At 36.7% G+C, this 15293-nt stretch overlaps 1 pseudogene; it reads right to left on the bottom strand.

The window, feature by feature from the left end:
• Nucleotides 1-6462: 6462 nt before the first annotated feature.
• Nucleotides 6463-7686, bottom strand: LOC149150030 (eukaryotic translation initiation factor 5-like; annotated as a pseudogene).
• Nucleotides 7687-15293: the final 7607 nt, after the last annotated feature.

The following is a 15293-nucleotide window of genomic DNA, read 5'->3' as shown; positions in this document are numbered from 1 at the left end:
GATATTGAAATTTGTGTATCTCTGTAATTTCGTATCTCTAAGGTTTGAAACTTCACTATGTGGTAGCCCTATGAATCTTCTTTCCAATAACACAAGTCTAACCAATATTGGATTCTTCTAAAAAAACCTATGCCCAATATCCTGTGATGACCTTATTATAGACTGGTTCAGTAGAGCAATCTTGTGCAAAGTGCCACGTGTCACTGTTTTGACCTTCAGGCTTGAAAGGGATACATTAAAAACTGTTTTCTATGGAATTTCAGTCACTTTTTATGAAATTCAAATCCATTCTTGGAGAGAAATTTATGACAATTTTCCCTAGGTCACATGTTTTAGATTCAATTATGGAGCCTGCAAAAACTCTAACTTCTTCGAACCATATCTAGAAAAATATAGTGAACCAATATCTAAAATTTTTACACAAATTTCACCAACTATGTGGTAAAAAAATTAGATTTTGAAGCCTCATAGAAAAAAAATATAGATAAAATACCAAATGACCTATTTGAAGCAGCGAAACCCTAGAATCCAAAGTTCTAATACCAAATGTTATGCGACTTGCTCACAAAATAGAAGAAAAGATAGATCAACAACTTGAGAAATTGCCTCTTAGAGGGGGAAAACTCCTTTACATTGCATAAATGAACAATTATTGGATGATACAAATGACAAGACTTCCTTTCTATATATAGGAGTCTAAGGGGTCACAGTATAATATGAGCCATCATAACAATAATAATGTAAGGACACAATAATAACAATAGTGGGCTTTTGTGGGTTAGAACAATAACAATATGGGGTCAACACTAACAATAAAAATAAGAGGTCTACACTAACAATAACAATAAGGGGGTTACACTAATATTATAGGGACCTAACATACATATACAGAAATCAACGCTTGCATATGCACATATATGGAGATCAAATTCTATATATGTGTGATATAGTCATCAACATCCAATATTGATATCGACATCATAATTATCATCAAGGGGTGTTATATTCTTGAGAAAAATCCGGAGGGATAAAGACAATGAGTATATGCAACCCCTTGATAATGATGATGATGTCAATATCGATGTTGTTGTCTTTATATGTGTGCACACATGAGGCCATGCATATGAAAAAACTAGCATTTGTATATGTGCATATTGGAAGTATATTTTGTATATGTAGGGCTTCCACATATGTGTGCATATACGAAAACCATATTTTTTATATGCAAATATTCCATATATGTGCGCATATGGATTCCCACTCTTGTATATGTGCATAAATATGCATATATGGAAATGTAGGCTTTCGTATATGTGCATATATAAAAGCACTTATGTAAATGCACATTTACAAAAATTAACTTCCCTATATGCACATTTCATATTGTAGGTTTTAACCCCATAGAGAAATTACCTGCATACAAATTCTAAAACACATAAAATAAAAAATGCGAGAGCATAACACATAAAACACATATACACAGAGATTTTCCCCTCGATCCCAAAACCAGGATTGCTAGCTTGATTTTTCATTATGTTCCTTTCAATGTTATAATACATATTTATACATGCCGAAGCATCCAATACCATGGATTGAAAAACATCGCATCCAAAAAAAAAAAATGTGCGAAAATATTGCACAAAACCATAGGTGGGTCTACCCAACCTAACAAGGGTACACCTCAAACCCCCTGTGACCCCCCCCCCCCCCCCAACTACACAATCGGTCCAACGAAGGGGGGCCTCCGCCCACCCTCTAATCCCCTAGCTAACTCTGTGGGCTAGTCATGGAAAGAATATCACACAAATCAATACATATATGCACACATACAAATGTAATCTTTCATATATACATGCATATATAAAAGCCTCAAATTCCATATATGTGTGCATATATGGAAGTTGCGCATATAAAAAAACTAGCTTTTGTATATGGATGGCTTCCACATATGCACACATACAAATATTTGAAAATATATGCATGTGTAGAATCACTTTTGTAAGTGCACATTTATGGAAGTCAACTTCCATATATGTGCACATACAAAAGTGGACTTCTGTATGTGCACTTTCTATATATGCGCACATACAAAAATCAACTTTCATATATATATATATATATGAAAGTTGAATTCCATTAAATATAGCTTTTGTATATGCATGCATAGCTTATGTATATCTGTGCATATGCAGAAGTTTGATTCCATCTATAATATATCGAAGTCAGTTTTTGTATATGCACTCATATACAGAAGCCATCTTCTGCTTCTGTATATGTATGCATATGTAGAATGTGCATTTATATATAAGAAGTTGGTTTCCATATATGTGTGTCTTCCATATATGTGTTCATATACAGAAGTTGACTTCAATGGAAGTAGACTTCTATATATGCACATATACAAAAGAAGGCTTTCATATATGCATGTATCTGGAAGTGGGCTTATGTATGTGTGCATATATGGAATCAAGCTTCTATATATGCATATATATGGAAGCACACTTCCATATACACACATATCTAGAAAGTGAATTCCATATATGTGTAGCTTCTATATAGTCCTACATATATAGAAGTTGGTTTCCAAATGTTTGAGCATATATAGAAGTAGGCTTCTATATATGCACATTTACGAGAACATGCTTATATATATATATAGAGAGAGAGAGAGAGAGAGAGAGAGAGAGAGAGAAGAAGGATTTGGTATATGCACATTCATTAACTCTTCCTCCACCATGGTATTCTTTTGGAGCAATATCATAGACAATAGTTAGTTGGTTCTACCTCATTAATAGTGTTTGCATCACCAGTGGAAGGGTCAAATGCCCCTTCCTTAAGCATAGTTTTCAAGTAGATGGGGACCTAAGACATGTCTACCATCTCTTCCTTCAAAATATATTTTTTTCTAAGGGAGCCCAAAGAAAGATGTACTAACTCTAATTACAACATAGCATTTCCATCAAGTAAGTATAAGGAGAATAGCTGTTTAATCCTTTCTAAAGCATAATATTTTATTCTAGGCGATCATAGGGAAGGGTTGAATTACCTTTCCTTCATTATATCATTTTCATAGAGGGTGAGCACAAAGAAGGGAAAACCAACCATTCCTATAGTATGGTATTGACATTAATGGGTATCCACTAGAAGGGTTGGTCAAACCGTCCTTAAAAAAATATTTTATGTAGAGGGTGATCTTACAAAAGGGTTATTCAACCCTTCCTCTAGCATATTAGACTAAGGGTCAGCTAATCCTTCCTCAATGATGGTATTTTCATTATAAGGAATGTAGTGGAAGGATCAACCTATCCTTTAGCAAGCATAGATTTTGCATAGAGACAGATTCCAATAAAGGGTTTGCCAAACCTTTCACCAAAATAGAAAGTGTATCTAGGGGAGATAAAGGAAGGATTGTTCAACCTTCCCACTAGCATAGTATTTTTATTGAAGGGGTGCATAGGGAAGTTTCAAACAATAATTCTATTTTAGGGGATCATGAGGAAGGGTCAACTGATACTTCCTCTAGCACAGTATTCTAATGTATGTGGAGCACAAAGAAGGGTCCTCAAAGATATCATTTGCATCATGAAGTTTTTGGTGTAAGTGTCAGTTGACCCATCCTCAATCATAGTTTTTCATAGATTTGAATCCCAGGGAATGGTTCACCAACCTTTCCTTGAGGATAAAATTCTCATTTAAGGAACCTAAAGAAGCATTAACTAACCCTTCTTAACTATGAAGCTACCAAAATCCAAGAGGGATTATATATCTTAAGATCCAAATATTTTTTTTAGTGAAAAACTTGAGAAAACATTTGATCTTGAGAGATTTGATCCCTCTCAACATTTGATAGATTTGGAATTAAGATGGAATGAGAATTTGTATTAATAAGAATTTGTGACCATAACACACATAAAGTACATCATAGTGACTAATACAAAGAAAACTTCTTCCATGAATATAAAAAGAAAGGAGCTAAAATTCATTCTTTGCCCAAAAAAAGTAGGGGGGAGAGATCCAAGACTAGACCTTTTAATACTTGCACCTACTACCTCTTGAGAATATGAGTGGATTCTTATAAATTGAAACTTGCACAAGATGTTGTGAAACCAAAACATTTCTATTTGAAAGAAATCAACCCACCACTATACCCATGGGAGGTAAGAGAATTCTAGGCCCCAAATTTCAGGGTTTTCTTGCTTCAATATTTCCTACTTCTTATTAAAGGAGAGGAAGAACACAGATTATTTTTAGAACATATCAATAGGAAGGAGAATAATAGGGGGGTTGATCTCCACCTCGTCCTCCATTCCAACTTATTCTTCTTTATTTTTTGTAAGGGGGATTTTGTAAATATACTTGGATGAAGAATTTTCCTCAATGGATGAACTAATATTATTTGGAGACACTTGATCCGAAACTAATTCATCAACTTAGGTCTCATCACCCATAACTTTTGCCTCAAGGGACTTCAAATTTTTTTGAAGTAATTTCACCTTCATTGTCTGACCTTATGATTTTGATTTTTCAATTAGTTTCATTCTCATCCATGGATTTGAACTCTTTGAACTTCTAAAAAGCTTCAGATTTCTCTCGAGGAAGGAAACCCACATCATCCTGCTAAAATCAGCAATTATTAGCATAAATTATAATTTACTTGTGGGTGACTACATTTTGGATCGTCCACGCAGATCCATGTGTACCAATTGCAATGGCTTTGATCATGACTTTTGTTTTTATTTGAATGAAAATCGATCTTGCTTTGCCAATTGGCAATATTTAAAAATTGTATTCTCTGGTTTTCAAAGCCTAGGAAAATCCTTGACAACATTTTTCTTGCTAAGCTTGACCATTTGATCAAATTTCATGTGTCCAAGTCTTTTATGCCACAAACAATTCTCATAAATCTTTGTCAAGAAACACCTCTTTGTCTTGTCTTTGAGTAGATAAACATTATTATATGTTCTCATAGCTTCAACAACTATCTCACATGTGCTTGTAGAATTGATTTGCTAGTTTTTGGCTTTAAAGATCACATCATAGCCTTGATTACACATCTACGATGCACTAATCAGGTTATGCTTCAACCCATCAACATATAAAATATTATTGGCTTTACCTTTTCCATTTGATAAATTGACCGTTTTCCAAGGAGATACTACCCCTTATTTACAAGCTACCACTTGCTAGCCCTGCTGATCCATTTTTCATCCATTTTCAAACTCAGATCAATAGGCCTTCTCTTCTTTCAAAATAATCGAATTCCTCAATCACCAACACCTTCATCAATCTCTGATTATTGATGCAAACACCTTCAACATTCTCTTATTACTGGAAAAATCACCTTCAACAATTTTGCATCACTGAACACACCTAATTGATCAAATCACCAACCATACATACCTGCAAAATCAATCACTAATCCACTCTTTTCCTTTTCAAACACCTTGGAGACACCAAGGTTGTTGTAATGCCCTACTTAATCTTATCATGCAAATTTTACTAGTGTTTAAATTACCTGAAAATATTGACTTATAATTATCAAGAAATATTGGTACATACCTACATGGGTGAAATTTTGAATGTAATACTGATATAAATTTTATTGCTATTCCCAACCTACCTCTTCAAATTTAAATTTTGATAGGATATGGTCTCCTTCCATTTATTCCAATTTATATATTCATATCTCATCCCCAAAATGTCCTCTCAACTTTACTTGGGAGAAGACATGGTCCTCTCTAATTAATTACCAAATTATATATTCATATCTCATCCCAAAAATGTCCTCTCAAATTTACTTGGGAGAAGATAAGTTAAATGTAAGGATGAGGGGGTAGTCATGACATTAATGATAGGTGGTTGAGGTGGAGAAGAGAATGGGTCATAAAAGGGGAAGGGTGATGGGAGGAGAAGGGGATCCTTGATCTTAGTTTTGGTTTTGGTTTTGGAGAGTTTTTTTTTAGAGGAAGGTGAAGAAAAGAGAAGGGATAGAAGGAGAGTATTTGTTTAACTTGAACACACTACATCTAGCTGAACTTGGGCTCGGAGGGCTAGGGAACCTATGGAGGTTGCCTGGGCTAGGAAATACTTCCTAGCTGGCTGGGAGGCAAATCCAGTCATGTAGTCAAGAGGAGCATCACAGCAGGATCATGAGCTCAGGGGCATATTATCTAGGCTATTGGAATAGGTATTCCTATGTTTATAGATTTATCATGTAAGTGATTGCAATGAAATGTTTACTTATTTAATTATGGGAAATAAATTTTAATGGTAAATTATCATCAATTAAAAGTTTAGTTAGAAATAAGTTATTTCCTGTTTTATTGTATTTAAAATTAGAGAAATTTAGTTTTGTTAGAGGACCCTAAGATGGAGCCTTAGACGTGGTATCAGAGGGGGTTCAAAATCTGGACCTAAGACCCACTAGACAACAATATCCGCTAATTTTTTTTTTTATAAAAATTATGTGGAACTGATTTCATTTAAGACTAATTTAATGATTTTTTTCTCCAATACCTCTTTTGAAAATCCTCTTCCAACACCCTCGAAAAGAGCTTCAAAATGGTCATTCATGATTTCCTATGGAGAACCATTTGAAGATTGTATGTAGGAATGTAATTGTTTCGGAGAATCTCTAGCCTTCAAGCACTCCTTGAAAGCAAGGAGAAGCTCATCATGAATGCTCAATGTGTTCAATTTGGTCAGAACAATCTCCTCCTCAATATCCTATTGAATGGGCTTCTCAAATACCCCATCACCGTTTTCAGCTTGAGTTTTGTTATCAAGTTCACCCTTTTCATTCTTGACAGGCTTCTTAGACACCCCGTCACCATTTTCAGCTTGAGATTTATTATCAAGCTCAACCTTTTCATTCTTTCCTGAAGGCTTCTTTGGTGATTTATACTTTTGCTCTTCCTGGCTATCCAACATGACCATTTCACTTGTAGCAGCTGTCAACTGCTCTCTGATACGCTGTTGTGCAGCTTCAATAGAAGTATTAGTAGCCCATTTTACATCATCATTCTTTTCCGGCTCCTCGTTTTCAATAATATGGCTTCCGGGCGGAGAATGGTCTTTGTTAGAACTAGTCTTCTTCTTAGCAACCTTGGATGCAACCTCGTGGCCCTTTTTCTTGGATTATTACTTAGATTTTTTAGCTTATTCATAAATATCCTCTCCTGCTTTCAAACATTCCTTTTCTGCTCTTATCATGGCCTTCTTATCTTTGCCTCCCTTCTTTTGCTCTGGCAAATTCTTCAAAATAAACATAGTAAGCTTGTCCCTTATATCAACATTTGAAACATATCCACATGCAAAGAACTTCAGTGAAATCATTTGCGTTTTTGAAATATGGATCTCTATCTCGAGATTGCCACATCCATAGCAGTGCACATACTTCTTGATAAAAATCTCCAACAAAGCTACAAGTTTAGCACTATCATGAGCACCATTGACAAGAGCAGTCCTAGATTTTTCATCGAACGTTAATTGTGCACCCAGTTCACAGCCGAAATACTTTGATGCATATGAAGGGGGTCTGGCAAGAGATTTAGCCACATCTACCATATTGACAAGATTTGTCTTTATGGCATTACCTCATCCCTCAATTTTTGTAATCAGGATAGGCATCTTATACCTGTAAAAGGCATCATCTTTGTTTCCCTCACCGATATTTAGAAGAGCCATATTTTCTAATCAATGATTAAGTGGAAGGCTATTAGGTCCCTATACTACTAGTGTAACCCCTTATTGTTATTAGCACAACCCCCTTATTATATTGTTGTGCCCGTGTAGTCCCCATATTGTTATTATTGTGCCCCATAGAAGCCTACTATTGTTATTATTGTGTCCTTACATTATTATTGTTATGTCGGCTCTAATTATATTATGACCCTTAGACTCCTATATATAGAATGGAGGTCTTGTCATTTATATCATCCAAGAATTGTTCATTTGTGTAATGTAAAGGAGGTTGCCCCCTCGAAGAGGCTTATTTCTAAGGCGTTTATCTATCTTTTCTATCTTTTTGTGATTTGGTTTCATAACATTTGGTATCAAAGCTTTGGATCCTAGGGTTTCTCTACTCCAAATAGGTCATCGTCGAATTTTCGCTATAACTTTTGCACTACAAAGTTTCAGAATATAAAACCAAAACCCATTTGAGAAGAAATCAGTGTGAACCTCGGGTCCGAATTTTAGTTCTTGTCACACTATATTTTTGGAGATATGGTCTGAGGAAGTTAGGGGTTTTGTAAGCTCCATAATTTCATTTCAAACAGGTCATCATGGAATTTTCACTATAATTTGGTTTTTACGAAGGTTCAGACTCTAAAATGAAAACCCATTTGAGCCAAGATCGTGAGGAAGCTCGGACCCAAATTTCAAATCTTGTTTTGCTATTTTTCGGAGATACAGTCCAAGACATTTAGGGTTTCTGCAGGCTTCTGAATTACATCCCAAACAAGTGACCTGGGGAAAATTGTCATAACTATCTCTTAGAGCATCAAATTGAAATTTCGTAAGAAGTTACAGAAATAAGACGAACTGTAGTTTTCTTTGTATATTTTCTCACTAAAAAAGTATATAATTAGGTCATCTTGGGAGATAGGGCATAACTCTCTCTTGGAGAATCCAATTTAGATCAGACTTATGGCATTGGAAATAGGACACATAGGGATACTCCAGGTCAAAATTGCAAACCTTAGAGATCAGAAATTTCAAAGATACAACATATTCAAGGGCGAGCTCCTAAAATCAAGAAAAAGAGATATGAGGAAGTTTGATGGAAAGGATCTGGTAAATTGGATACTACAGATGGAGAAATATTTTGATATACGTGAGGTTTAATTGTTACAATTCAGGTACATATTACATCTTTATATTTAGAACTGAACCAATGTTTATGGTATAAACGGCTTTGTTCTCGTAAATCACTTGTCACTTGGTCAATTTTCATGGAAGAAATGATAGCACATTATGAGGATACAAAGAGTAACACCTTCTTTAGTGATAAATCTCAAACAAAAGGGTTCAATGAAAGAGCACATTGAGGAATTTAAAAAATTGAATATAAGGGTAAATGATATTCCAGAGAAGCAAAGGATTGATGTCTTCATAGGGACTTTAAAGGATAACATTCAACATGAGATTCATCTTTGGGAACCTGATTCATTGGAGAAGACATTCAGGTTGGCAAGAAAAATTGAAAGCGAAATTATGGAAATAATGAATCCAACCACTCACGAATATAATTATGGAAGTTTTTTTTCTCCTAGAATTCCACAACCTACAAGGTTTACACCACAACAATTGGAAGAAAAAAGAGAAAAAGGGCTTCGTTACAATTGTGATAACAAATACACTAAAATTCATAAGTGTGCTGAGAAGAAATTATTTTACATAGATTATGAAGAGGAGGAAGAAAAGGATCAAGAAACATCAAAAGAAGAGGATATACACCAGGAACCAACCCCAGAGAAAGAAGAAATGAATCCGACCATATCTTGTAAAGCATTGGCAAGAATTACCACTCAAACTCTCAAGATAGAAGGAAATATCAAGAAGAAAAAGGTTCAAGAAGTGAAATATCGCAACGAGAAAGAAGAAATGAATCTGACCATATCTTGTAATGCATTGGTCGGAATTACCATTCCTCAAACTATCAATTTAGTAGGACATATCGAGAAGAAAAATGTTCAAGAAGTGAAAGATCACATCGAGCATCAAGAAATGAATCCAACCATATCTTGTAATGCATTGGAAGAAATTACCACTCCTCAAACTCTAAATTGTTGGAAATAATACTGAGGGGGGGGGGGGAATCAGTATTATCTAGCAATTTACCAAATCTTCCTTATTTGATCTTTTGAGATATTCTTGCATATCAGTACCATAAAACAATGAGCATGAATAAAGAAAATAGACAGTCACACCAAAGAACACAAGATGTAAGGTGGAAACCCAATGCGGGAGAAAAACCACCTGCTGCAATAATGTCTCTATCTTCTTTCAAGAAATTCTTTTTACAATGATTTTGTACTGGTGCAGTCCTTTACCAGCACGCAGGCTGCAACCTGCAAAGAGCTACAACTCTTTCTCGTTTTCCAGACTTCTCCTGGAAGGGAGCTACAACCCCCTACTTCTTTTTCAAAATGATCAACAAGTATACAACAGATACAGTCTACTACAGATATCAGATCAGTAATTACAGAAACAACCCAGAACACCTTATGAACAGAAATATACAGTTAACAGATCATCTTGAGACAGGGACGCATATTTTCTTTCTGTGGCCTGCGACTGGACGCAGTATACCTTATGCTGTTCTGCGTGCAGACGCACTGTTACTTTTGCTTGTCTGCGACCGACGCACACATCAACACTATCGCGCCGCGTCTTTTGCTTCAGAGACGCACCCAATACCACAGTCGCGCCGCGTCCTTCGCTTCAGAGACGCACCTGATCCTTTACTGTACTGCGTCCCGGCGCACTTTCCCTTCACTGAATCTGCGTCCCTTTAGATATAGAAGATAAGAGGACTTCAGAACCAACCCAAACACTCAGATCCACAGATTTGATCATGCGCCATATAGATCGTAGTCCATTAGAAGATTTACCCTTAAAGATATGGACTAGATCACACCAAGAGATGATCAACCAAGATGATGCTTAATCCAAATGAACTCCTTTGCTTTATATAGGCAAGCTTCTCCCCAAAGCGTGGAACAATACCACGAGCCGACACCATAGAAACACGCAACCGTCGGCTAGATACCACACAAGAAGCCCCCACGAGCTTTTCTCTACCTTGAAATGTGTGCACTGGGAGGACGCACCTTCTGAACGGCTGGCCAGCGTCCCTGGACGCGGGTTCTGTATGGAATACCTGCGGGGACGCACTTGCTGAACAAAATTTCCTGCGTCCTTCTTGATTTACCATCTGAAAGAGTTTGCCATCAAGTACAACACCTGAATCATAATGCCAACAAACTCCCCCTTTGGACTTGATGGCAACCACATAATCTTCAGCTTCATCATTCTCCCCCTTTGACATCAAGAGCAAAGGGTATGCTCCCCCTATGCTCATGCTTCTCCAGATTTGTAACCAGAAATCCATCATGAAGGAGACAGAGACATATTGCAGCTATTTCCAAGATCTCCTTCTCCATAATGCCAGCAATGCATTATGTGCTCCCCCTGAGCCTATACCATCAATAGGAAGATGGTCAACAGTGAGATGATGCATCAACAACCCCCAGCTTTTGCCTGAGGTATTCAAAAGTGTCCCTGGGCAACGGTTTGGTGAAAATATCAGCAACTTGTTCCTTAGAAGGAACATACTCCAACTTGACCTTCTGTTCAAGTACTTGTTCCCGGAGAAAATGGTACTTGATTGGTATGTGCTTGGTTTTTGAATGCATAACCGGATTCTTTGAGATGCTGATTGCACTTGTGTTGTCACATAAGATAGGAATAGGAGGTGTACAAGTGATTTGATAATCCTGCAAAGTCTGCATCATCCAAAGAAGTTGGGTGCAACAAGATGCAGCCGCAACATATTCCGCTTCAGCTGTAGACAAGGCAATTGAACTCTGTTTCTTGCTGAACCAAGATACCAGTCTAGAACCCATAAAGAATGCACCACCACTTGTGCTTTTCCTGTCATCCACGCTTCCGGCCCAATCTGCATCTGTATAAGCATGAAGAGTGAGATCTGTATCTCTAGGATACCATAGGCCATAATTTTGAGTCCCTTGAAGATATTTGAAGATTCTCTTTACTGCTTGAAGATGAGTCTCCTTTGGATTTGCCTGAAACCTTCCAACTATTCCAACTGCATGCATGATGTCTGGTCGGGTACCTGTCAAATATAGTAGACTTCCAATCATAGATCTGTAGGTTGGTTGATGAACTGCTGCAGATTCGTCATTTGCACTGAGACTACATCCTGTAACCATGGGTGTACATACTGGTTTTTCATTTTCCATGCCATATTTCTTCAAAATCTGCTTGAGATACTTGGTTTGAGATAAAAGGATTCCTCCTTTCTTTTGTTGGATTTGCAAACCAAGAAAGTATGTCAGTTCTCCTAGCAAGGACATCTCAAATTCTTTCTGCATGACTGAGGCAAAGCTTTGACTCATAGCTTCTTCATTACTGCCAAAAATAATGTCATCTACATACACAACAAGTATTAGTAATTTGTCATTTTCAACTTTTATATAAAGATTGCTATCTGCTGAACCTTTTGAAAAACCTTGTTGATGAAGATATTTGTCCAACCGGTAGTACCAAGCCCTTGGAGCTTGTTTGAGACCATAGAGAGCCTTTTTTAATCGGCATACAAGATTTGGATCGTTTCCAAGAATGAAACCATCTGGCTGTTCAATGTACACTTCTTCATCCAAGTCTCCATTCAGAAAAGCTGATTTCACATCCATTTGAAATACTTTGAAGTTCTGACAACTTGAGAGAGCAAGAAACATTCGGATGGCCTCAAGTCTTGCAACAGGAGCAAAAGTTTCTTCAAAGTCTATTCCTTCTTGCTGTGCATACCCTTTACAAACAAGTCTGGCTTTGTTTCTAATTACTTCTCCATTTTCATTCAATTTATTTTTGAAAACCCATTTTGTTCCGATAACATTCTTATCCTTTGGTCTAGGAACCAGCTCCCAAGTATTGTTCTTTTCGATTTGCTCAAGTTCTTCATCCATTGCTTTCACCCAACACTCATCTTTGCATGCTTCTTTCACATTTTGTGGTTCAGTAGAGGAGAGTAATGCCAAATAACTTGAAGCTTCTGCAACTGTTCTTCTAGTTTGTATACCTGCTTCCTTTTGTCCCATGATCTGAGATTCTGGATGGTTCTTTTGAACATATCTGGATGGAGTCTTTTCTTCTATTCTTGTTCTTTCTTCTGCTTCTTCGTGAGGTCCGTCTTGAAATTGTTCTTGCGGTTCTTCTTCTTCATCATTCTATCTTTGAGGGTAGCTTTCATCTTCTTCAATGTCTTCACGATGTATTTGCCTAGGAATGTATCCTTTCTCATCAACCACTACATCAATGCTTTCAACAATTCTGCCAAGTCTTTTATTGTAGCATTTGTATGCTTTGCTATGTTGAGAGTAGCCAAGAAGAATTCCTTCATCTGCTCTAGGATCAAGTTTGCCAAGCTGCTCCTCAGTATTTTTGATATAGCATTTGCTCCCAAAGATTTTGAAGTGCTTTACTGAAGGAGTTTTACCACTCCAGAGCTCATGAGGAGTTTGAGTGCTGTTCACTCGGACATTTGTCTTGTTGAGAATAATAACTGCCGCATGTGCAGCTTCACCCCAGAAGGTTGCAGGAGTTCCTGATTCATCAAGCATAGCACGAGCCATTTGCTGGACTGTTCTGTTCATTCTTTCCACTACTCCATTTTGCTGAGGAGTTCTAGCTGTAGAAAATTCTCTCCTTATTCCATGTTCATCACAGAAATCGAAAAATTCATTTGAAGTAAATTCTCCACCTCTGTCGGATCTGAGGCACTTAATCTTGTGACCTGATTCATTTTCAGCCAAGGCTTTGAAGGATTTGAATTTTTCGAAAGCTTCATCTTTGTGCTTCATAAGTCCTAACCAAACAAACCTGGAGAAATCGTCAATAAATAATATCAAGTATTCCTCTCCTCTAGGTGTTCTTTTTCTGAATGGTCCACATACATCTGTATGTACTAGCTCAAGAGGCATACTGGCTGATCCTTCTTTCTCTGGAAAGTTAGTTCTAGTCTGTTTTCCAAACTGACATGATCTGCACATGGTGTTGTCAGGAATTTTGATATCTGGAAGATCGCGAACTGCCTGATATTTGCAAGCTTTCCTTATTTGTGAGAAGCTTAGATGTCCCAATCTTCGATGCCATAACCAGTGCTCTTCATCCTTGCTTAAATAGCATTGTTGTTGTTCTTCATCAAAAATGTATAGATTATTTGAAGTTCTTTTTCCTTTGAGAACTGTTTTACCTGTATCAAGATCACGAACAAGACATCCATTTGATCTGAATATAACCTCGGTTCTTTGATCACACATCTGGCTTACACTTAGAAGATTATGCTTTAGTCCATCAACAAACAAAACATTTCCAGCCTTAACATCTTCTTTTAAAGGAGCAATACCTTTTCCTTTTACAGTTGCAGGAGTATCATTTCCAAAAGAGACTTTCTTTCCCTTTTCTAAATTAGAATAAGATTCAAGTTTTTCTTTATCACCTGTCATGTGCTTTGAACATCCACTGTCAATGTACCATATATTTTCTTGTCCTTCTGCATAGAATGCTATCCCACATCTTTCTGTTTGAGGTTCCTTTATTTTCCATGTTTTGGTGCCTGAGGTTTGTTCCCTTTTTTGTTCTTGTACCTTTCTTTCCGGAAACCTGCTTCTACATTCAACATCTTCATGTCCAAAATTATTGCAAATAGAGCATTCAACTTCATTTTCAAGAGCTGAAAAATTGTTATAGGTCCTTTTTGTATTCCCTGTCATGCTTCTTTGTTTTTGAGCTTCCCTAGTCATGATTGTTTTATACGCAACACATTGGGCTGCTTTGTGACCAAAGTTATGGCAAGAAAAGCATTGTCCATTGAAGAAGTTTCTGCGATTATTGAATCTACCAGCCGACTGATTGTAATTTCTATTTTCATCTATTCTTGAACCAAATTGAGAAGGTTTTACCTGTGGCTGGTTGTGGCTTTTGTTCACCCTTAAGCTGGATTGCCCCTGATAGTTTGAAGTTTGTCCCTGCTTTACCTGATGATCTTCCTTGTGTTCTTGCTCATTTCTTCTTGCTGCATCGAGATAACTTTTTGAAGTGGAAGCTTGAGAAGTTTCTCCATTGTAGCCCAGACCTGTCTTATTTAGAGGAGATCGCTGCACACTGATAATCTCATTCAACGTTTCAGATCCTTTGACAAACTTGAGATTAATAGTTTTTGTTTTCTCAATTTCTTTTCTAAGACCAACAATTTCACCTTCTAATTTTTCAAGATGTTTTTCCTTTTCATCAATCTGAAATTGTAGAGTATCAATAATCATGTTCTTTTCTTCTATACATCTCTTGAGTCTAGTAATTTCATCATAAAGGTTATCCACATCTATAGCATCCTCATAATTATCATCTTCAAATGCCATTAACAATCTATATTTGTTACCTTGTTCATCTTCATCACTGTTTGATAAGCCATCGCTATCTTCATGGGTGTAGTAGCTTTTCTTATTTGTACCCTGTTTCTTGTTCCATCTAACTGGTTCCTTTCCTTT

This window comes from Pinus tabuliformis, chromosome 9 (genome assembly GCF_031772625.1).
Source record: "Pinus tabuliformis cultivar Carrire ecotype Pingquan chromosome 9, CPIR1, whole genome shotgun sequence".
NCBI lineage: Eukaryota > Viridiplantae > Streptophyta > Pinopsida > Pinales > Pinaceae > Pinus > Pinus tabuliformis.
Note: the sequence above shows the minus strand (reverse complement) of the source record. Positions and strands in the feature narration are given on the sequence as shown.